General features: G+C 37.5%; 1 pseudogene; it reads right to left on the minus strand.

Annotated features, from left to right (window-relative positions):
* Window positions 1-25,880, minus strand: part of LOC149747861 (uncharacterized) — a 174,601-nt pseudogene that overhangs the window by 143,903 nt on the left and 4,818 nt on the right.

Genomic DNA, 25,880 nt, shown 5'->3' on the forward strand with positions numbered 1-25,880 from the left:
TTTTTAGGATCTTTTCTTTATACTTAGTGTTTTTAAATTTCACAAGAATCAGTTTGAATTTAAAATTGCCTTCATCCATTCTGCTGGGCCCTCAGAACTTGTCAATCTGAAGATTTGGATTATTTCCCAGAGCACAAGAGGAGGTTCTATTATTTATTTGATATTTTCAACTCTTCATTGACTCCGTTGTATCTTCTGGAATTCCAAGTATTTAGATATTAGACCAACTTGATTGAGCCTATCTCTGCCTTTAAGTTTTCTGCCTCTCTTTCTGCACTGTGTTCTAGGAAATTTCTAATATTCACCTTCTAAATTTTCCACTGATTATTTTAATTTCAGCAAACAATGCCTAATTTTCAAGAGTTCTTCCTTATTCTTTGATGTTGCTATTTTAATGCATCCTGTTGTTTTCCAGATGTCATCTTCTTGAAACTCCCCTAAAGTTTTCACTTATACTCTCTTCTATTCCTTAATTAGTCTGTTTCTTCCAGGGACATTTGTTCTGTTTGTTTTATCACTCTTTTGTTTCCTGTCATATATCTCGTTGATATTTCCAGTAGCTTTTCTCCCTATGGCCAGTGTGGGTTTCCTTCTGCTTTTCTGGGAGTCTCTCCTATGTATTGTATAAGGCAGCAGTCAGGGAGCTCCGTGTGGGGAAATGCTGGACTTAACAAAAGGCTTTATTTCAGGGTGAGCAGGGGGTGGGCCTTCAAACAGAAAGAAGGTAAGGGCTTTACTGGCACATGTGCACTCCCCTTATCAGCTCCAATCCTCCACAGGCAGTTCCTTTGATTTCTTGAGAAAAGAAGTCTCTGGTTTTCAACGCAGGGGTAAAATGCTGGGCTGCTCTGTCCTACAGGGTACGTTTGCAGGTAAAGGAAGAACAGTGCACATGTGGGGTGCAGCTTAGCTATTCATTCTCCCTCTTCCATTTACTGCAATTAGAGAGGTTTGTGAATCTTTATTCTTAACTTAAAATGCCTGCTATGAGCAATGGAGGTCTGCAGAAAATAAGAACTGGTGAACTTTCCAAAAATCCCCAGTCGTAAAAGTATTCTCAATGTTCACGCTAAGAAATTACTGAACCCATCTGTTTTTATTCTTTCTCTTTTTTAAAAAAAACCTCTGTAATATTTGAGATGGAGAGAAAATCATTCTGCAATAAAAAGCATTTCATTTTTCATTTTATAGACATGGACACATTCTTGGGTCTCCCCTATGAGTTTGTTTTACCTTTAAAATATGTTGTATTCTTTGACTTCTCTCTGAGCAGTACCTATGGTTTTTTTAACATAAGGGTGAGCTGTGAAGGATGGCAACATATAAACATCTGCGTGAGTCTACCAGATACTCAAATTGTATTAAAACAAAGCCTTAAGTGAAGATTCATACTACCTGAAATGCAGGATATAAAGAAAATTATTATAAAAATTCAACAATAAAGAAGACAACACTGGTATTATTTATGCTAATTCAAAGCAACTGAAAAAAATAAAAACATTTTATGTACCATGATATTCAATGGTACTCAAAAAATAATCCATAGATTTGTTCAACCTCCAACTTCATATGTGAAACATACTATTTATATACATATAAATATATATATTTACCAACCAAAGGAGATAATGTCTGACATTATGGAGTGCCAGTGTCAGCTGAGTGTTGCCTGGAAGTATTTTCTGCCTGAGTCATGTTCCTGTTCCTTTAGGTCTCTTTCCTGACAGTGGAGAACACAGCAGAAACCATTCTTGTGATGACTTTTCTCTACAGGTTCTTATAAGAATGAGCTGAAAGTAAACACCTCCACCACTCTGATGTGCCTACTGATCAACAGCAGCCATCTGAATCTGTGACAGCTTTTGAGTTGCCAATTTTTATCTCACTAAACTTCTTCCAGTCTATTTCTCTTACCTGCGGGTCATTGCTTAGCACACAGCAATGGTGCCCCAGACCCATCCCTAATCCTATTACCCCTATTAATAACAATAACCAATTAATGTTGGCTTTGAGTGTCTACTTTTATATATCAAATACTTACCTAGTGCTTACATATTAGCCAGACACTATTCTGATGCTTTATAAATATTAATATCTGTAACAACTTTAGGAGGTGGGCATCAAAACTATCCTCTTGTATAGATGAAGAGCCTGAGCTACAAAGTAGGTAACTTGCCCAAGGTCACACAGTGAAAAAATAGCAGAGCTATTTATTAGCACCTAGGTAACCTGGCTCTAGTCCATGAATCACTATGACATTAGGGAGGGGAAAAAGTCTTATGCCTTTTTAAGAGAGAAAATTTAAGACGTGCAATAATAGCTACCATTTCTTAAACACCAACCATGTACCAGATGTACACATATATTACTGCTATTCCTGACAAGTCACCCCAAAGATAGGAGTTATTTTGCCCATTTTGAATACAAGTAAACCAAGGCTCAGAACGTGACGTGTCTCTAAACACACAGCTGGTGGGAGAGCTGGAATTGGAACCCAGGGCAGCCTGGATCCAAAGTCCCTACTCCTTCCAAAATGGTTTGCTGCCTCCCTCATCACCCAAAAAAGAGAAAGCCTCTTTTATTCCATTTAATACAGCAATCTGCGATGTCAAAAATGCTGTCCCTAGATCTGGCCCACATCCTTGGCCTGACACCTTGAGGATTTTATTTTTACACCAGCCTTCTCCAAAGACTTCAATTTTTCTTCAGAACATCATTCCCCAAGGGCCAGAGGCAGCAGCATGAGAGCAAATATTACAGTTTATGCAGTTGATGAAATAACCAAAAAAAAAAAAAGGTTGGGCAGTGACTAAAACAAGGACATTTCAAGGAGTAAAATTATATTTCCACAATTTAGAGAGGCAAAGTATGCCTAACATGATAAGGAAAATTCTACTATCCCTCATCCTCAGACATTATTTTCATAACGTGACTAAAAATTAAACTGTCTAGTTGATTTCTTGAAATCCAAACACTTGGTTAGAGCGTGAATGAAGAATGCTTTAGATTAAAAAAAATTTTATATGCATGCTTTAGAACCCTGAAGTCAGTCTGAAACTGTCTTACCCTTACACCCCTTCAAAATGCAACTGGCAAGGTTGCCATTCAGCATTTATATGATACTTCTAGGAATGACATTAATTCAACTTCATGTGAGGAGGGTAAGACATGTAATTCCCCTTTTACATTTGTGGAGATTTATGAAGCAGATACTTATCCCCAATAAATGTGGGACAGCACAAAGGAGAGTTTGATCCTACATTAGTGATTTAGATGGATATGAGAAAGAAGATAATCACTCAAAAATGGGATTAGACTTGAGGCCATGCTCCTAAATGAAGTATCAATAACTAAAGAAACTTTTCACAGTGAACAAAGGGAACAATCTTCAAGAGCCTCTGGCCCCTATCTTTGCATTATTATTTTTTTTTTTTTTTGCGGTATGCGGGCCTCTCACTGTTGTGGCCTCTCCCATTGCGGAGCACAGGCTCCGGACGCGCAGGCTCAGCGGCCATGGCTCACAGGCCCAGCCGCTTCGCGGCATGTGGGATCTTCCCAGACCGGGGCACGAACCCCTGTCGCCTGCATTGGCAGGCGGACTCTCAACCACTGCGCCACCAGGGAAGCCCTGCATTATTTTTTAATGCAGTCTGCTTCATGGTAACCTGGACTATACCGCTTACCAGGTACCAAGAAAGAACACAAAAGAGGAGATACAACCCTTGCCTTCAAAAGTCTTGAAACATTATAAAGATCAATGGAAATGCCAATTATTTTTAAGTTCATTAAGGTAACAATCCTTTATCTTCAGATGTACAAATTCTTATTAATACAAGCAATATTACACCGTTCTTAAATATCAATGAAAAATCAGGGAGATTAATAGGTACATCATAAATGGAAGATGCAAAAGACCAACCAGTGTTTGAAACAATGTTCAGTCTCATTAGAAGAAAAAGAAAAACACAAGATTATTTTTTGCTTGGTCAATTTTCAAAGGTTTATAAAAGATGAAAAGAATTCTGGCAAACTAATACTCTATCAACGGAAATGCAACCTTATAATAATTCAACAAGCTTTATCAACAGCTTGAAAAAACATTCCTAGTGATCTCCTTTCCTGGCAAAGAAAGACAAGCTTGTGGCAGACCAATGCACCAACCAAGAACAACCAAAATAGCCTAAATAATTTTTTTAAACCTCTTTGAAGGCACCTAAGAGCTACCAAAGCAGGGAGAATTTGAGAGGCCAAGATCTCAGAAAGAAGGAAGTATGTAAAAGTGAGGTAGCTCACCATTCAGATACTTTTCCCCTGGAGGCATGGGCCAATTCTAAAATGTCAGCTCAGAGGTTTTCTCAAAGCAGTTGAGAAGTTGAGAGCCTGAAAACTGGCAGCCGAAAGTCTTAAAAACAGCTGAGAAGCTTAAAGTTGAGTAAGAGAGGCAGCTGGGAGCCTGAGAAGCTGAGCAGAGCAGAGTCTGTATCAGTCTCAAAGGGCCGGAAGCTGTGTTCAGGGCCATGGAAGGTGGGAAAAATGACTTCTGAAGAACCCCCCTGGAACAGGCATAGACAGGACATTGGAGAGCCCTCGTAACACCAAACATCAGCTTCTAATTAGCTCCAGTTTAAGTTTCTTTATCTTAATGAAGTCTCCAAACCAAGTTTACTTTTAAGACACAAATAAGACACCAAAAGCGCTAGCTATAAAGGAAGGACTGAAAAGCTGACCAAAAGGCATCATCGTAAGAAAAGGCAGGGCAAACAATAGAAGACACTTGCAAAAGATGAGCAAAAGAATTGAACAAAAACCTCACAAAGGAAGATAACCAAATAGCTACACACACCAAAAAAAAAATTTTTTTTAATAAAAATAAAGGTGCTCTCCCTCATTACTCACCAGGAAAATGCAAATAAAAACCACAGTAAGACACAAATCCAACAGAATGGCTAAAATTAAAAAGGGAAAATCAGCAAGTGTTGGTCAAGATGTGGTACAAATGACACTTTCATACACTACTGCTGGGAGTAGAAATTGTAACTGGCTATGGAAAACAGTTTGCCATTTACGGTAAATCTGTAGTTATGCCAGCTCTATAACCCAGGAATCCCACTCTTGAGTATACACTGAATAGAAATGCTCACACTGGTGCACCAAAAACCAAGTACAAGTATTTTGCTAGCACTATTAAAAATAGCCAAAACTAGCCACTATTTTGCACTATTAAAAATAGCTAAAAATAGAACAGTAAAAATATCTATAATAGTAGAACTGATAAATAAATGTGATATATTCATAAAATGAAATACTACACAGACATGAAACGGAACAAACCACTGTAACACACCACGTGGATGAATCTCATAAATACAATACTGAGCAAAAGACACAGACATAAAAATGTATATACAGGGGCTTCCCTGGTGGCGCAGTGGTTGAGAGTACGCCTGCCGATGCAGGGGACACAGGTTTGTGCCCCGGTCCGGGAAGATCCCACATGCCGCGGAGCGGCTAGGCCCGTGAGCCATGGCTGCTGAGCCTGCGTGTCCGGAGCCTGTGCTCCGCAACGGCAGAGGCCACAACAGTAAGAGGCCCATGTACTGCAAAAAAAAAAAAAAAAAAATGTATATACAATATTATTCCATTTATATAAAATTCAAAAACAGGCAAAATCAATTTATGGTGTTAGTAATTATTGATTAACTTTGGGGAAGAGTAGGAGTAAAGACTGGGAAGGGGCTTCTGGAGGTTCTGGGGGGTTCCTGGGATGCTGGTAACATTCTTGATCTGTGTGGTAGTTATAACATACATATTCACTTTTTCAAGTTTAACTGAGCTTTGCCCTTAGGATTTGTACAACTTCCTGTTGTATGTAATACTTCAAAAAAAACTTTACTGAAAATAGTCATCCCTCGGTATCTGTGGGGGATTGGTTCCCATACCACCCACATGGATACCAAAATTTGAGAATGCTCAAGTCCTTTATATAAGATGGCATAGTATTTGCATATGTGTAAGATACATATCCTGCCATATGCTTTAAATCACCTCTAGATTACTTATAATACCTAACACAACGTAAATGCTATATATAAATAGTTGCTAGTGCATGGCAAATTCAAGTTTTGCTTTTTGGAACTTTCTGTAATTTTTTTTCAAATATTTTCAATCTGCAGATGGTTGACTCTGTGGATGCAGAACCTGCGGATACGAAAGGCTGACTGTACTACAAGTTTCTAGAACTTTTACTTCTCGGATCCATCCTTTAGAAATATTTTTAAATGTCCTTTAAAGTATGTGTCTTCCAGACCTCGGGTTAGGCAAAGACTTCATACACATGACACAGTCCATAAAAGAAAAAAATTAACAACATGGACTTCATCAAAATTCTTATTTTTGCACTTCAGATGACATGAAAATTAAAAGCCAGGCAACAGACTCAAAGTACTTGCAAAACAGATATCAAATATAAGACCTGTACCCAGAATTTGCACAGAACACTTATAACAATAACATTCAAATCAAATCGAAAAATGGACAAAAGATGAATAGACATTACCGCAAAGAAGATATACAAATGCTTAATAAGCACACGAAAAGATGTTCAACATCATTGCCATTAGGAAAATGCATATTAAAATCACAATAAGATATTTCTCACCCGCTAGAATGGCTATAATAAGTAAGACAGATAACAACAAATGTTGGTGAGGATAGAGAGAAATAAGAACCCTCATATATTGCTGGTGGGAATATAAAATGATAGAACCACCTTGGAAAACAGTTTGGCAGTTTCTCAAATAGTGAAAAATAAGTCTCCTACAGAGCTTGGCAATTCTACTTTTAGGTACTGACTCAAGAGAAACAAAAATGTATGTCCACACAAAGACTTGCACATGAATGTTCATAGCATCATTATTCTTTAGAGGACAAAGCTGGAAACAACCTAAATGTCCCTCAACTGGTGAATGGATAGAAAAAAATTATTACAGGCATACCTCGGAGATATCATGGGTTTGGTTTCAGACCACCACAATAAATTTTAGCGAGTATCACAGTAAAGAGAGTCACGCAAACTTTTTCGTTTCCCAGTGCATACAAAACTTATGTTTACACTATACTGTAGTCTCTCAAGTGAGGAAGGGCATTATGTCTAAGGAACAATGTACATACATTAACTAAAAAATGCTTTATTGCTAAAAAATACTAACCATCATCTGACAGTTCAGGGTTGCCACAAAACTTCAATTTGTAAAAAACGGTAAAAAAGAAATATTTGCGAAGCTCAATAGAGTGAAGTGCAATAAAACAAGGTGTGCCTGTATATCCTTACAATGAAATACTGTTCAGCAATAAAAAGTAATAATGTACTGATACATGCCACATCATGGATGAACCTCAAACTATTATGGTAAACAAAAGAAATCAGTCATAAGAAACCACGTATTATGTAATTCCACTTGAATGAAATGTTCAGAAAAGGCAATCAAAGAGACAGAAAGTAGATCAATGGTTGCCTGGGACTAGGGATGAGATGAAGAATTAACTATAAATGGCCATAAGTGATCTTACTGGACGGGGCGGGGGAGAAAATGCTCTAAAACTGATATGGTGATAGCTGTACCACTTGGTAAAATTATACCAGTAAACTATACACTTGAAATGGCTGAATTTTATGATATATGAAATACATCTCTTAATAAAGCTCATAAAAAATTCATGTACATAGTAAGAAAATGGAACTAATCCAAAGGTTCACATTAAGGAAACAGACTGAGTTAACTATGTGATTTATATAATAGAATACTATGCAGCCATTAAAGCTGTATTTGAACAGTATTTAACAGAGACACAGGAGGGGAGGTGCCATGGGCAGCCAGGATGCCTGGCTTGGCCATAACCCGGTCTGGGGCCAGGTGGGACTGCGAGGGCCCATGGCCGAGCCGGCTCCATTACCTCTGACTTTTGAGGATGTAGCCGTCTATTTCTCTGAGCAAGAATGGCGGAACCTAGAGGCATGGCATAAGGAGCTTTACAAGCAAGTAATGAGAACCAGTTATGAGATTCTTGTTTCTCTAGGGGACACAGGTTCGAGCCCTGGTCCGGGAAGATCCCACCTGCCGCGAAACAACCAAACCTGTGGGCCACAACTACTGAGCCTGTGCTCTAGAGCCCACGAGCCACAACTACTGAGCCCGTGTGCCACAACTACTGAAGCCCACACACCTACAGCCCGTGCTCCACAACAAGAGAAGCCACCGCAATGAGAAGCCCTCGCACCACCCCCTGCTCGAGGCAACTAGAGAAAGCCCACGCGCAGCAATGAAGACCCAACAAAAGATCAAATGGATGTGAAGTGGTGTATCAATGTGGGTTTGGTTTGCATTTCCTTAATGGTTAATCATGTTGAGCATCTTTTCATTTGTGTATCTTCTTTGGAGAAATGTCTATTCAAATACTTTGCCCATTTTTGAAGTGGGCTATTTGTCTTTTTATTGTTGGGTTATAAGTGTTCTCTATTTGTTCTGAATACTGAACCCTTAACAGATATACGATTTGCAGATATTTCCTCCATTTCTTGGGTTGTCTGTTCCCTTTTTGATGGCATCCTTTGAAGCACAAAAGTTTTAAGTTTTGATGAATTCCAGTTTATTTTTTCTTTTGTTGCTTGGGGTTTTGGTGGTATATCTAAGAAGTCATTGCCTAATCCAGAGTCACAAAGATCCACTCCTATGTTTTCTTCTAAGCGTTTTATAGTTTTAGTGTGTATATTTAGGTCTTTGATCCTTTTTTTTCCTTCTTTGATCCATTTTGAGTTAATTTTTTTACACTGTGTGATATAGGGATCCAGCCTCTTTTGCACATGGATATCCAGTTGTCCCTACACCCTTGTTGAAAAGACTATTCTTTCCCCCATTGAATTATCTTGGCACCCTTTTGGAAAACCAATTAACCATAAATGTCAGAGTTTATTTCTGGATTCTCGATTCTGTTTCATGGATCTATGTGTCTAGCCTTATGCCAGTACCACACTGTTTTAATTATCATTGCTTTAGGATTAGTTTGTCAATTTCTGCCAAAAAAAAAAAAAGGCAGATGGGGTTTGGGGAATATTGTCATCTTAACAGTGCTAAGTCTTCCAGTTCATGAACATGGGATATCATTTCATTTATTTAGTACTTTTTTTTAGGACTTTTAAAATTACTTTCAACATTTTATGATTTTTATTGTGCAAGTTTATGTTTCTTTTATTAAATTTATTCCTAAGTATTTTACTCTTTTTGATGTTCTTGTAAATAGACTTGTTTTCTTAATTTTTTTTTTGAAAAATAGTTTTATTTTAAAAGATGCTGAGAGTTCGACCCAGAGGAAGACTGAGAATAGGTGTATTGATTTGTTTTTTTAATTCATTTTTGTTGGAGTGTGGTTTGTTTGCAATGTTGTGTTAGTTTCTGCCATACTGCAAGGTGAATCAGTTATACAAATACATATATCCTCTCTTTTTAGATTTCCTTCCCATTTACGTCACCACAGAGCATTGAGTAGAGTTCCCTGTGTTATGCAGTAGGTTCTCATTAGTTATCTATTTTATATATAGTAGTGTATATATGTCAATCCCAATCTCCCAATTCATCTCACCCCCCTCCCCCGCTGGTATCCATACGTTTGTTCTCTACAGCTGTGTCTCTGTTTCTGCTTTGCAAATAAGTTCATCTGTACCATTTTTCTAGATTCCACATATAAGCGATATTATATGATATCTGTTTTAGGTGTATGGATTTAAATAAAAGATAGTGATTCCTTTAAAAAAAATAAAGACACAAGAAAATATTATGTGAGCATGCTGAGTGAAGAAAACAGACTACAAAGCCATATATAAAGCATGCTCTTGATACGTTTTTTCAAGTTCTTAAAAAGAATTGGAAGGAAACACATCATGATATTAACAGATGTTTCTGACCAGTAGGATTATCGGTGACATATTTTTTTCTTACTTTTCTGTATTTTCCAAATCTTGTAAAATGAGTAGTTTTCTTATATTTAAGAAAGACTTCTTCTTGAAGAATATTTTCATATATTATAAATATAAACATTAATATTTCTTTTTAATAAGACACATTCCTTAAAAAAAAACTCTACTCCTTAGGAGGAGACAGGAAGGAAGCAAAATAAGCATTCTCTCAACACGCCTATTGCCCATGGGTAGAACAGAAGACAGTGTTTAAAAATTTGGAAAATGAGGCTTCCCTGGTGGCGCAGTGGTTGAGAACATGCCTGCTAATGCAGGGGACACGGGTTCGAGACCTGGTCTGGGAGGATCCCACATGCTGCGGAGCAACTAGGCCCATGAGCCACAACTACTGAACCTGCGCGTCTGGAGCCTGTGCTCCGCAACAAGAGAGGTCATGACAGTGAGAGGTCCGCGCACCACGATGAAGAGTGGCCCCCGCTTGCCACAACTAGAGAAAGCCCTCGCACAGAAACGAAGACCCAACACAGCAAAAATTAATTAACACCTACCCCCAACATCTACTTAAAAAAAAAAAAAAATTGGAAAATGGTGACGGGAAGAGTTACTCAAATGTCCCTTATCCTTTAGGAATCCTTCTACATGGTTGGTGGGAATGTAAATTGGTGCAGCCACTACAGAAAACAACAGTATGGAGGCTCCTCAAAAAACTAAAAATAGAGTTGCCATATGATCCAGCAATCCCACTCCTGGGCAAATATCCAGACAAAACTATAATTCAAAAAGATACATGCACCCCTATGTTCATAGCACTATTCACAGTAGTCAAGACATGGAAACAACCTAAATGCCCATCAACAGATGAATGGATAAAGAAGATGTAGTACATATACACAACAAAATACATTAAAAAGAATGAAATAATGCCATTTGCAGCAACATGGACCTAGAGATTATCATGCTGAGTGAAGTAAGTCAGAGAAAGACAAATACATATGATATCACTATATGTGGAATCTAAAATATGACTCAAATGAACTTATCTATGGAACAGAAACAGACACACAGACATAGAGAACAGACTTGTGGTTGCCAAGGGGGAGCGAGGTAGGGGAGGGTTGGATTGGGAGTTTGGGATTAGCAGATGCAAACTATTATAGGATGCATAAACAACAATGTCCTACTGTATAGCACAGGAAACTACCCTGTGTAAACCATAACGGAAAAGAATATGAAAAAGAATGTATGTATGTGCATAGCTGAATCACTTTGCTGTACAGCAGAAATTAACACAACATTTTAAATCCACTATACTTCAATAAAATAAATTTTTAGAAACGTCCCTTATCCTTTAGGCAAGTCTTACTATTACTATGCAAGAAATGTACTCTCATCAGTAAAGGGCATAAGAAACTTATGAGAAGAATTTTTTTTTCTCACAAAGCACAAAATTTATATATGGTAATTTATCTAGTCACTACTTGTAAATTACCCCATATTTCTTCCAATTATTTACCTACTAATTTTAAAAAACAGTACCTACCTTTACACATTATTCTCTAGATCACCTTTCTGGTTTCCACAAACATCTCTTGGGAATCAATGCAATTTTAAAAAGAAAAAAAGTGCTAATTTTTGTTTGTTTTCATGCTATTCTGCAAAAGTTTTATTTTTTTAATGCAGCTGAATTTCTGGGTACAGCTCGGCTTGCCATTCTACTTTTTAAAACTGTTTCCTTAAGCAACTCTGTAACCCATCTGACCCCATACACCTATCTATGTGAAATAAGACATTTAATTTTTCTTTAATAGTCACACAGTACAAAGTGAAAGTTTCCAAGGCCTTAAGTTTACCTTATCAAAACTAAATGTTTCCAGGACTTTGCTGGCAGTCCAGTGGTTAAGACTCCAAGCTTCCAGTGCAGGGGGTGTGGGTTCGATCCCTAGTCGGGGAACTAGGATCCCACATGCTGTGTGGCGTGGCCAAAAAATAAAAAAAAATTTTTAAATAAAATAAAATAAAAAATAAATGTTTCCACCATCATATATATTTCTTCTAAAAATGCTGCTACTCTCTTCTCCACTGCCTCTTTTTTTGTTTTTTTTAAAATTTATTTATTTAATTTTATTTTCAGCTGCATTGGGTCTTTGTTTCTCTGCACAGGCTTTCTCTAGTTGTGGGGAGCAGGGACTACTCTTCATTGTGGGAACAGGCTTCTCATTGTGGTGGCTTCTCTTGTTGTAGAGCACGGGCTCTAGGCACGCGGGCTTCAGTAGTTGTGGCACGCGGGCTCAGAAGTTGTGGCTCGTGGGCTATAGAGCACAGGCTCAGTAGTTGTGGCGCATGGGCTTAGTTGCTCCGCAGCATGTGGGATCCTCCTGGACCAGGGCTCAAACCCATGTCCCCTGCATGGGCAGGAGGATTCTTAACTACTGTGCCACCAGGGAAGCCCCTCCACTGCCTCTTAACAACAAATGATTTTGGCATATCCTTTGGAGGGAATCAAAACTCAATCAGGGTGAAAATAAGCTTTTTATTGAGCACTTCCATGCCCTTCTTCCAGATGCCCACTGTGTCCACCTCAGCAGGGGTCAGAGTACCTGGTTACCATTTACTTACTAAGTGTCATTGTGCAGGCTACTTAAATCTCTCATGTCCTCAGGTTCTTCCTTAGAAAAATGGAGATGGCCACGGTACACCTTGGTTCCTGAAGCTGCGGTGGGGCCGTGTTAAATGAGACAGCACGTGTAAGGTACTGGCACACAGTCAGTGCCCAGTACTTACGAGCTAGCAGTTCTACTCAAAAAGAAAACCAGCGTTCTACCCATCACCCTTGGAAATGACTATTTTCCACATCTCACCCAACTGAATTTAAACCTGTTTTTCACCTCAAGATTCTGCACTGTGATTTTGACATGATACTATCGTTTCTCTTCCTCTGACCTTCTCCACTCCAGCTTCCACCCCATTTATTTCAGAAAAGTGACCCTCAATAGTCTCTTTTCAGAACAAAAGAGATGCAGCTTCTTTTGTTGTGTCACTGCTTCAAACCTGGTGGAAGTCTGTATATTCCTTCCTACACCTAGAAACAGTCCACTACAACCATGCCCAGTTTATTCCTCGACTTCCAGGTGCAAAACTGTAGTACAGCTTCCTTGTTTTTCAGAACAACACTTGTTGCTGCTGACTGTGACTGCCCCTGAGAGTTGCAACCAAGTCAATTAAACAAAAATGTTTAGGGCATCGACCATGTGCCAGGTAGTGTGCTAGTTGTTGGAGATTCATGGACATCCTATCCAAAACAAATGGGGGACATATATGCTACACCATGGTCTCCTCTCTCTTGCTACATATCTGGGCAATGATACTGTCTGAGACGATTCAAGCATCGTCTCTTGGTATAAGACAGTGTGTAAGATTCCCTACCTCTACCACCTTACTACCCCACCCCACCTGCATCAACCAGATACATCTTCTCTGACGGTAGAATAGAAATGTTACAGAATGTGGAATTGGAAGACCTTAATGACATCAGCAGATACTTCAAATAACCTCTTGAGTGTATATTTGAATATACAATAGTCAAAAATATATATATTTATGTATGTATATATATACCTTAATTTTATATATATCTTTAAAAAGATGCTAAAATCCTTGGTCCCTTGGCTCTGTAAATATAAATTCATTACCATAGCAAATTCCAATAATCAATATAAGGGAAAATATGTAATTACTAAACATTTTCATAAGTGGGAAGCTAAAAAATAGTGCAAGGGAAACAGCCTAGAATGAAATATCATTCTGCTCTTGGTGTGCAATTTCAAAACAGGATTGCTGAAGAGCAGCATTGAATCATCTCAGAAATAATGGCAATTTTGTTTTGACCTTGATTCACTGCCATGATCAAAGTAATATGTTTAACTTGGGAAGATTCTGAAAAATCTAAAGGTCACACTTAAAATTCTTGGAGTTCAAAAATCTAAGAAGTAGGGCTTCCCTGGTGGCGCAGTGGTTGAGAGTCTGCCTGCCGATGCAGGGGACACGGGTTCGTGCCCCGGTCCGGGAAGATCCCACATGCTGCGGAGCGGCTGAACCCGTGAGCCATGGCCGCTGAGCCTGCGCGTCCGGAGCCTATGCTCCGCAATGGGAGAGGCCACAACAGTGAGAGGCCCGTGTACCACAAAACAAAAAACAAATAAACAAAATAATCTAAGAAGTAATACTTTAGTTTTAATATTCAAAGTGGCCACCAAATAAAGACAAAGGAAATGTCAACAGAATCATCATATGCCAACTAAAATTACCTCACTTGCATATCTTGATATTCACCTGATACTCAGTCTTTCACCATGGTATTCATGTTCTAAATCTTTGATATATACTTTTCAACTTAACTTATACACTTATTTAAACTCATTCTCTTCCTTTAACAAATAGTTATTAAGCGCCTGCTCTACGCCAGCTTCTGACTAAGCATGGCATACAATGAAAAAACAGGTATATCTCCTGACCTCAGGTAACTCTCAAGTCTAGTGGGGATACTCACTGTGATGGTTAATTTTACATGTCAACTTCACTGGGACACAGGGTGCCTGGATTAAACATTATTTCTGGGTGTGTCTGTGGTTTTGTTTCTGGATGAGATTAGCATTTGAATTAGCAGACTGAGGAAAGCAGACTGCCATCCCCAAAGTGAGTGGATATCACCCAATCCATTGAAAGCCTGAATAAATCAAAAAAGTCAAGAAGGGGGAATTCGAAGTCTGCCTGTTTGAGCTGGGACTTCAATCATCTACCTTCAACTGGTACTTATACCAACAGCCCTCCAGTTCCCACCAACACCATCAGCTTTCTTGGGTTGCCAGCTTGCAGGTGGCCAACTGTGGGACTCATCAGCCTCCATCATCACATGAGCTAACTCCTTATAATAAATCATATATATCTCCTATCGGTTCTATTTCTCTGGAGAACCCTGACTCACGTCAAACAGACATAGAAACACAAAGTAACCACTGCATTACACCTTGTTGCCTGTGCTGTGAAGAAAAACTCAGGGTGCCCCAAGAGTAGAAAACAGAGAAAATATAATTCCTCATTTATTTGTCCATATTTTCTTACAACATTCTCTAAATGTCATGCTCTATGATAGTATATTATCCACTAAGATAAACGCAAAAGTACTAGGCTAAAGACTAGCATAGGCATACCTTGTTTCGTTGTGCTTTGCTTCATTGTGCTTCTCAGATTTTGCACTTTTTACAAATTGAAGATTTGTGGCAACTCTGCATCTAGCAAGTCTATTGGCACCATTTTTCAAACAGTATTTGCTCACTTCATGTCTCTGTCACATTCTGGTAATTTTCACAATATTTCAAACTTTTTATTATTGTATTTTATATAATTATAGTATATATTTTATTATATATGTTATATTTGTTATGGTGATCTATGATCAGTGATCTTTGTTGCTACTACTATGACTTGCTGAAGGCTCAGATGATGGTTAGCATTTTTTAGCAAAAAGTATTTTTTAATTAAGTTATGTACATTGTTTTTTCAGACTGTTATTGCACACTTAATAGACTACAGTATAGTGTAAACTTTTATATGCACTGGGAAACCAAAAATTCCGTGGCTCAATTTATTGTAATATTCACTTAACTGCAGCGGTCTAGAACCAAACCTGCAATATCTCTGAGGCATGGCCTATATATTTTGATTTTGAAGTTATAGTTTATTTTGTATTCTGTTTTATTTATTTTTTGATGGGAGATGGGTGAGAGAAAGTAGGTCATAGGGAATAAGAGGTAAAATAAAATAAATAAATGAAGACTAAAAGCAGGAAGTTTTCACTGCAAGAATAAATAAAGTTTTACTAAATGCATGTGGTCCTAAAAAAGTCTTCTAAAACCAAATTGTTGACAAATAATTTTAAATTCAAAAAACTGTTTCTTGAAACCTCACTTGCTGAAGGACTCTCTACTAAATCCTGCCATAAAACAAAGTTCATGAATAAAAATAATTATTTCCTTTAACACAACCTTATTTCCATTTCTATTATTTCCAAATTTTAATATTAAATTAAGTTTGCTGTGTAGCCAACAATGGGGAAGGACTGCTCTAAGTAAAAAGGGTTACATAATTGCCATTCTAAATTCAAAGTACTGCATATCACCTCCCAACACCTACCATGCTCCCTCCCCACCAAAAAATCATGCCTTAGCAAAGAAAATATTTAAAGAAAATCTGGAATATTCATTTTGAACCTTTAGAAATGAAAAAAAATACATAAAGTTGATAAAATGGCTGTATTCTGAACACCAAAGAACAATTCTTCATCATGCACCACAAAACCACAAAGAAGAAGGAACTTGGGGTGAGGCTGTGATGTTTGTTTGTTGCTGGGCTCCCCACTGGTAGTGCGCCAATGATGCTGCCATTCAGTAAGATGCCTGCTGCTAGTCTCTGGTCCTCTGCTCAAAAATCAAAGTGTCAGTAAAGCTTTGCAAGTTCACGAAGTGCTGATTCAACTGACATATGGGTGGTAAGACCCAGGAACTAGAGGGAATTCACTCACCCAATGTCAACTGTACACATAATAGTCGGAATTTCAATTTCAAGGCGGAAAGAACACTATATACTACTGTATACACATCACTGTTTATACTTATGGGGAGTTCTTCCAGTTTTGTTATACTTCATTCATGTTGGTTCTCATTTGATTTCTCCTAGCAGATGCGGCCTATGAAAGTGATACCAGAAAGAGGTGCATGAGTGTGTGTACATGTGGGTGGACTCAATATAGATTCTATAATGGCAAGAACCATTGCACTGGAATGGCCCAAATATAGAGTTTGTCTAATGGCTGATGAAACAAATGTGAAAATTCTTATATGCAGAATATTTATTATGCTGGAATTGAATAGAATAAGCATTTAACGTAGATTCTGGGAGGGACAGCATTCAGTGAAATGATCACTCCAAGTCTCGAGTTTATATTAGACAAATAGAAAATTCCCTTTCTACAAGGGCTGCAAACTAAATGGATGCTATGTTATGTAATGAGGCTTTTCATAGGAGTCTTCCTTGGCTATCCACTAAAAAAAAAATTACCTGAAGGATCTTTTCCTGAAACTTTATTCCAACCTAGAATCTAGATATGAGCAAAGACCTTACCAGAATAAAATTCTATTATGTGAGCCTCGGAGATCATTTCTATTCCGGTGATTCCTTATGCAAGATAAGGAAAATTAGTAGGACAAAAAGATTTTAAAACTCAGAATGCAAAAGAAAAATTATTCCATAAAAAGAGCACAGAAAATATTAAAAGCTTAGCTTTATGACTTGATGAATGAAATAATTACCCAAAGGTAATCAAGTTAATTACTTCAGTCTGTTTTTGTATTTGACTTCATTTTACCACTGTATCTAAGTTTTTATAGCTAATCCATAGTAACTGAGTACTAAGAAATATAAATGCTGAGGTTCTCAAACTCTTTGCATTTTAACTGATCATTACAACCAAGGCTGCATCCACATATCTATACTACATAGGGTTAAAGGAAAAATATTGAGTATAACAAAGAGAAAAACTAAACATTTCTTAAATGTTTACCAAGATGTAACCATTTGAAATAAACATGGAATAATTACTCCTTTTCAAAAGTGAACTACCCAGAAGAATCCTGCAGTCTGCCATCTTTAACTTGCTTTAGAGATTATAAATAAGGGCAATGCAGACCAAAGGTGGCTTTTTAACTTTCCCTACTACCACTTAAAGGCAAAACCCAGAAATCTGAAGCAATAGAAAAATAAATGTATCTGGCAGTGTCTTTCAAGCTTGCCAATATAACTAGATGTAACCGAATAATTTAAAATAAGATGCCTACACTAACTTCCTAAAGAACAAAATATAAAATGAAATATTAAATGACTGTAAACAAGATGAAGTTTAGGCCTTAGGAAAGTGCTGATACCAATATACTACACAGAAATTCAAAATGTATCAGTAGAGGAAAATGATAAGTTGCAAAATTGGAGTTAAAAGAAAAAAAAAAAAGTAAGCATTTTTCAATCTTAGCTTGACACATTACTGTCTGCTTTTTTAGAAGACCCCAACAGCAACCAGGACTTCAAAGGGCTAATTCACTATGTGAAAAGTGAACAAGAAATAAACTCCTCCATGCCAAAAGAGACAGCAAAGAAAACTGCAAGTCTTGAATCTAGTGCTAGACAGATGAGGGAAAATAATCTCTCCAAGGAATTCATATCCACAAACTAGTCCTGAGACTAAAAAAACAAACAAACCCTCAAGCAGAAATCTCATTTAAATGTACCTGAGCCAATAGTGTCCAAGCTAGTAGTAGAATCAAAATATATTTCCCCACTGGAGGAACTCACCTTCAACCTAGGCCTGAAAAAATTACCACCAATAAAGTTCTAGGGAAAGTGAGCAGCTCATAGTCAAAAATAACAAAACCTTAAAATGATAAAGGCAACATGAGCAATCAAGAGCAGCCACCTTCTCACTGTGTCCTCACTTGGCCTTTCCTCTGTGCATAGGTAAAAAGGAGAAAGATATCTCTGGTGTCTCTTCCTCTTCTTATATGGACACCAGTCTTATTAGATTAGGGCCTCACCCATATGACCTCATTTAACCTTAATTACATCCTTATAAGCTTCATCTCCAAATACAATCACATTGGGGCATAGGGCTTCAACATATGAATCTGGAGGAACACAATTCAGTCTATGGCAGAAGGCAAAGATACTGATTAAACTAGATTAAGATGAGTATGCCTAGTAAAACTGTCTGGGTATCCACTAAAAGAATAGATATGGAGCTTATAGCCAGTGCCCTAACCCTCAAAATAAAAAGGATAGTAAAAGGGGATGGGAGAGAATCAACCTATTCAAAACAAGGCAACAAAGGAGAGTAGAAAGAGATAAAGCAGAACAGAAAATACCTCATAATGTGATAATAAACCCAAATATGTCAGTCTTCATTCTAAACATAAAAAGACTAAACTCTCCAGTTAAAAGCAAAGATCCAGCTATATGCTATTTACAAAAGACACATCTAAAAACATAAGAACATAAATCCAACTTGAAAGTCAAAGAGTAGAGAAAGATATATCAAGCCAATCAAAATCTATAGGGAAGCCTAAATTGTTTTATTAATATCAATGAAAAAGTTAAGTCAAACAGCACGATTAGAGACTTAGGTCATTACATATGAAAAAAGGCTTAATTTACCATAAGAGTATTTAAAAATCTAATTGTAAAGGTACTTAATAACAAATCTCAAAATATTCAAAGCAGAAGGTGAATTATGGAGATGAAATTGATAAAGCCATTGTTACAATTTCTCAGTAACTGAATAATCAAGCAGACAAAATCATTAATAAGGAATAAGAAGATTTAAACAGCACAATTAAAATTTTCATCTTTTGGATACACATTGAACACTGCACCCAGAAAGTGGAGAATATACATGATTTTCAAGCTACACATGGGACATTTATTAAAAAGAGAACATTTGCCCTAGCCCATGAAGATAACCTCAAAGAGCATCAGAAGACTGGTATGATAGAGACCACATACTGTGACCATATTACAAGTAGGCTGGAAATCAGCAACGGCAACAACAAACTAGCAATTAGAAAACACCATTCTCAAGATGGATCTTGGATCTATGAATCAAAGAAACCATAGCAAATTATTTAGAACTGTATGATAACAAAAGCACTACATAAAAATTCTGATAAGCAGCTAATGTGATGATTCAAGGACAACTCCTTGTCCTCTGATGAGGCAAGTTCACAATTAATGAGCTAAGCATCCAACTTAAGAAATTAGAATAATGACAGAATAAACCTAAAAACATGGGAGAAAGAAAATAAAATAGCAAAAAATGAAGGATTTAGGGAAAAAAAACAGGTAATAGTGATGATCGGCAAAGGCAAAAGTTGGTTCTTTGAAAAGATATATCTCAGAATTGAAGAAGGAGAGGGACTTCCCTAGTGGTCCAGTGGTTAAGACTCCACGCTTCCACTTCAGGGGCCAAGGGTTTGATCTCCGGTCAGGGAACTAAGATCCCACGTGCCCAGTGGCGTGGCCAAAAAATTTTTTAAATTTAAAAAAAGATTGAAGGAGAGACAGAGAGTGAAAGAGCAACAGACAGAGACAGACAGACAGAAATCAGCAGCATCAGGAGTAAAAAAGAAATGGGACATATCACAGATGTGGCAGTGATTAAATAGATAAAAGGATATCACGGAAAACTTTATGCTTATACTTTATGCTTTTGAAAACCTAGTTACAATGACAAATTTCCCTTAAGAGTGAAATGAATAAATTACAGAATTCATAAAATAAAACACTAAACAGAAACAAAAACAAATTACAGCTATGAAATTGATGAATTTCAAAAACATAACAGTGAACAAATGAAGCAAACATAAAAGTATATAATACATATATGATAATTCCCTTTATGTAAAGTCCAAAAATAACCAAAACTAAAGAATATGTTGCTTTAGAGATAAAGCAAGAGTTGCCTTTAGGTGGGGAATGGGTAAACTGAGGGATTCTAGGTATATCATACTTTTTAACCTTGGTAGTAGGTGCAAAGGTATTCTATTTTTTTAACTTACAAATACGTTTTATGCACCTTTATATGTACAAGGTACTTCACAACAAATATTCTTTTAAAAATATGTAGTAAAATTAGTTTCAAAAGCATTTTCTAGGGCTTCCTAGAAAAAAAAAAAAAGCATTTTCTAAACCTCTCCATGTAAACAATGAACATCCAGACAATCTCGTGAAAAAATGTACCTGTTCAATCCTTATATGCCTGTTAAATTCCATGCCAAAATACAAAGATATGATTTCTGTTGTTTGAGATATTAAAGAGGGACATTATACTCATCTAAACAAAAAATTCATTCTGAAGTGCTAGAACAGGAAAACACCAGGTACTAGGGCACAGAGAAGCTCAGCCTGACTTAGAGAAAGGAGGAAAGGACATGGTCTCCAGACAATGGAGAAGACACTGTCTGAAAAAAGAATAGCTGGCCCAGAAAATATGTTTGTGTTTGTGTGTGTGTGCGCGTGCTTACTTTCTGTTTCTTTTTGTTGTTGTTGTTGTTGTTGCGGTACACAGGCCTCTCACTGTTGTGGCCTCTCCTGCTGCGGAGCACAGGCTCCGGACGCGCATGCTCAGCGGCCATGGCTCACGGGCCCAGCCGCTCCGTGGCATGTGGGATCCTCCTGGACCGGGGCATGAACCCTTGTCCCCTGCATCGGCAGGCGGCCTCTCAACCACTGCGCCACCAGGGAAGCCCTCCTTTTCCTTTTTTTTTCTTGTTTTTTAGCTTGTCTGGATTTTCTAAATTTTCCATGCGTATGAATAAAGAATAAAGATTTGAAACCTCACAATAGCAACTGTACATGAAATATAGGCACAAAAATAAGAAGTGACCAACATCACTGCACCTTTAAGTAGGAGCAAATTCAACCAAGGCCTAATAAGGAAGATGGAGGAATCTTAAATTCAAAACTCATAACGTATCATTAAAGAACTCAATAATTCAAAATAAGAGGAACACATTTGAAAAGTACTGCTGGGAACAAGCTCAAAGGCTTAAAGAACAGACTTTCTGCTAGTGCTGAACAGTGTGAAACTTTAGAAGTGCAAGGTTAATCAAAAATGGAGCAGGGGGCTTCCCTGGTGGCGCAGTGGTTGAGAGTCCGCCTGCCGATGCAGGGGACACGGGTTCGTGCCCTAGTCCGGGAAGATCCCACATGCCGCGGAGCGGCTAGGCCCATGAGCCATGGCCGCTGAGCCTGCGCTCCGCAACGGGAGAGGCCACAACATTGAGAGGCCCGCGTACAGCAAAAAAAAAAAAAAAAAAAAAATGGAACAGGAAGACACTATACACTTCATATATAGCATGGAGGAAACGGAAAAATTAAGCTACAATGATAAAAAGTGAATTTTATAGAAGTACACACTTAGGCAAACATTTTTCCCTCTGGAAGGCAATAGATGCTATGCCTGGAATTAGCCCCTTTCCATTCCAACTCCCTTTGAATCTGTATCTTCCCAGGATCAACTTGGATCAGCAGCAAACACCCTCAACCAAAAACTGTAACCAACACCTGGCACAAACGTTCACTGATTCTTAGGTAACTTTGAGCTGAAACCCTTATTTTGATTGAAACTTCAAGCATCTTTAAATGCCTGCAAATGTTCTTTCTCTAAAATTACCTATGCATTTGTTTTTGTTTAAAAAAAAGACAGGAAAAGATGAAGGCACCTTCCTTTGGAAGGTAAGGGCTACAATAAAGAATCATGTCCCTTCTGCACTCCCTTCCCAAGGCAAATCCTTAGAAATTTTCACATAAAAAAATGTGCCTAAAATAATTTTAAACGCTTTAGTGATATAGATTGGGCTTCATCAATTGATAGAGAAGAAGTTAACCAAGAAACTTTGGTCAAAAACCCCAAAGGTACATAAAGCTTATGACTACAATGACGCATAAGGGTTTCAACTTAAAATTATTTAAGAATCAATTAACATATTTGCTAGGTGATTGGTACAGTGTCTGGCTGGGGATGTTTTTTAATCAAAGTTGGGCCTGGGAGGATTATCACTCAAAGGAAATACTATTAATAATAGTGTTATTATTAATTTCAAGAGATGACCACTAGATTACCCTACTAACTGCAAATATACACTCTTTTGCCCATGACCTGAAAGCTGTGTTACAATCCAACATTCTCAACTCTTCATTACATTTTTAATGAATATGAATGAGTTTTCCAGTATATTAAGCTAGTTTCATGCTTGAGTTCTCTGAATCTTCTGATATACAGAAATGTGAACAAATTACTTTTTCCAATCCTGTCCATATTTACTGGCACAGAGGCTAAAAGGCACTTCATCCTATGTGTCAAACTCAAAAAGTGAAACAGCTTGCTGTCAGCTTCAAAAACCATTTTTTACAATGGCACACTGCCTCAAGCCAACTAAACACTAAAGCATGCCCACACTGCAAATTATTTGGAATGTTCTCCATGTTATGTGGTTGCAAAAGTACCTATTTGTGCATCATCCAGTTCAAATCAGGGCCACATCTGACCTTAAACAGAAAATTCCCAGGAAACTGAAACTATAATTGACCAAGATCCCATCAGTTCTGAAAGTCTGTGATCTCATGTTCATAGTCAAACATTTCAAATGTTATTTTTTTAAGCTGAAGAGACACAACATAAACTCTGTGAAACATGGTACTGTCTGTTTCAAGTAAACACTAAGAACTCACCCTAAATATACACATCATAGTAGCAAAAAAAAAAAAAAGGAAAAAGAAAAAATTGCCATATGCGATAAAGTAAAGGGCATTTGTAGCAAATATAAACATATTTCTGGTAAATGTCTAGCAAATGAAAAAAAAGTCTAAAAAATCATTTCATTTCTAACTTTCATACATATGCTAAAATGAAGCAGCTTCAGCTGTGGAACATGATAAGAAATATTCCAAAGCTTTGCCTATAGATTGGAGCACTGTATCATAGGTATTATTTTCCCAAGTATAAATGAGTATCTCTCTCAAATCAAATACTCAAGACATCATTTCACAAATTGGAGTACCAAAACTTACCCAAGGTTTGCCTCCCATGCCTTTGATGTCTACTCTCTAAGACCCAGACCTATGGGGAATGCCCTGAAGGTAATTATTGAAGTGTTAAAAGAAGAAAACACTATATTAACAAGCTAAATTTTACCAGGGATTCTTCTACTGGAGTTAAATTGCTGAAGCTTAAGAAATGCCTGATTCAATCATCCATTGGTGTGATAATTCAGTTCATTTAAAAAATATGCGGTTAGGATCATTGGCATATGGCTCCCTGGTCCAAGCCTTGTGTGAGAACAAGAACATGCTGGAAAATACAGTATTTTTTTTTAACTTAACTGATAGTGATGAAATTGCTGAAGAAATGACAAGCCGTAGCAAGAAATGTTTTTAGCTTTTGATCTTTCAGACATGCTCTTCTTAGTGAAGGAGTATTACTGAGTCCCTGAACAGTTTTTCCTTCTATAGATATATAGAGATACATAAATATATGTATACCCCTATCTATAAATAGATATGGATTTTGTGATATATATATTTGTGATATGTATATGTGATATACATATGAATATATATCTTTAGTTTCAAAAAGGATTATTCACAAAACAATCATCTCAATCAAATAAGTCACATACCAAATCTCAAGGTACTCACATTAACCCACACAGTTCTAGGAAATAAGTCACATCCACATTAGAACCCCAAATTCTTACTGAATGCGGTACTTTCTGGCCCAGAGTCCAGCAAACTTAAGATAAAATAGTAACTGCAGTTAGGGCTTTAAGTATGTGACTTTTCCTAAGCAAATTTTTTTCCAAAAATGCTCAGTTTGCTACAAATTTTCAGAAAATGCTTGAGATGGAGAGTGCTTTTTTTAAAGTTTCAATTCTGGTATATTTGACAACAGAGTGACAAAACCATGCTCAGAGATGAAAACCTATATCCCAAACAAAATGTTATTATATTAATGTTTATTCTGGAATGATTTTCTTTCAAAACTTCCCCACTGCACATAAGTTGTCTCTTACAGTATTCCCCGTCTATTTTGGTAATATATCTTTCTACACACAAGTTATATGTAAAGCATATACTTGAGAATTTAAATACTTCATGACACTCTTTTCTTTAAACAAGCTCCCACATTCTAATTTTTCAAAATAATCTGGACGATATAATCAATTACATCACTACAATTCTGGCTATGCGACACTTCACAAAATATAGGGACTTGCCATCAGCACCTCTGATTTGTCCCTGTCATCAGATGTATACAATGTGAGTGACGAAGACAGAAACAAGAACAGACATTTGTGGTAGAGACCTGGGGGTGTGAGAAAATGGGCTTCCTTCACCCACAGGATATATGAAAAAAGAAAACTTAGCCACTTGGGCAATAAATGTACTTATATATTAGGTTTCATCAAATAATTACACCTACTACATACCTCATCCAGGAGTAAAACTGTCTGAAGCAATGTCGGATTATGCAAGAAACATCAGGTTTTATTTATGATTCTAGAAATATTACTTCTAAAATCAATGGGAGCCTTCTTAATCTAAGCTATAATGAAAACCAATAAACAAAAAGAAAAATCTTTTAAAAACATGATTGAAATTTTTAAAAAACATGACTGAAACCTCTTCTCACCTCACTGAAAGAAGAAAAAAAAAAAACCTACATCCTACTACAGTGATCTTTGCCTTTCATTAAGTGTTAAGACCAACACTAAATATTTCATGGGGACTAAACGATCACTTGGAATACTTAGGTCAGCCCCGGGGGGTAAATTTCACAAAAATGCATTGTTGGGTTTTGTTGTAGTGGTGGTTGGTTTGTTTGTTTTAGCACCCGAATCCTCCAAGATATTTTTTTTCTTAAAAAAAAAAAAATGTTTCCCAAAAGGGGAGGAGGGCGGACGAAAATCAGTGCAACGCTGAAAACCGACCAAGGCTGAAAGAGCCACAGCGCGGAAAGCTCACCCACAAGTAAAAGGCAACCTCTCAGAACTGGTGGAGCTCGAAGGAGCCCTCGGACTTGGGCAAACGAGGTGAATTTCACCCCTGAAGAGTGAGGAGCCCACAGTGTAAAAGTTCAGGAGGATTCCATCCCTTGCCTCTCACTCCCAGCGCTTAGCATCTCGACGGGAGAGCCCGGCAGAGAGAAACCCGGCACCGGGGTCCGGCCAGCAGCGGAGCGGTTTCTTCGAAGGCCTCACCGCTCGGGCGGGCAAGGGACGGGGCAGGGGGCGTCGGGAGGCGAGGCGAGGCG

The sequence above is a fragment of the Delphinapterus leucas genome, chromosome 12 (genome assembly GCF_059928025.1).
Source record: "Delphinapterus leucas isolate spDelLeu-1000000601 "Yukka" chromosome 12, BTC_Dleu_Yukka2, whole genome shotgun sequence".
Taxonomy (NCBI): Eukaryota; Metazoa; Chordata; class Mammalia; order Artiodactyla; family Monodontidae; genus Delphinapterus; species Delphinapterus leucas.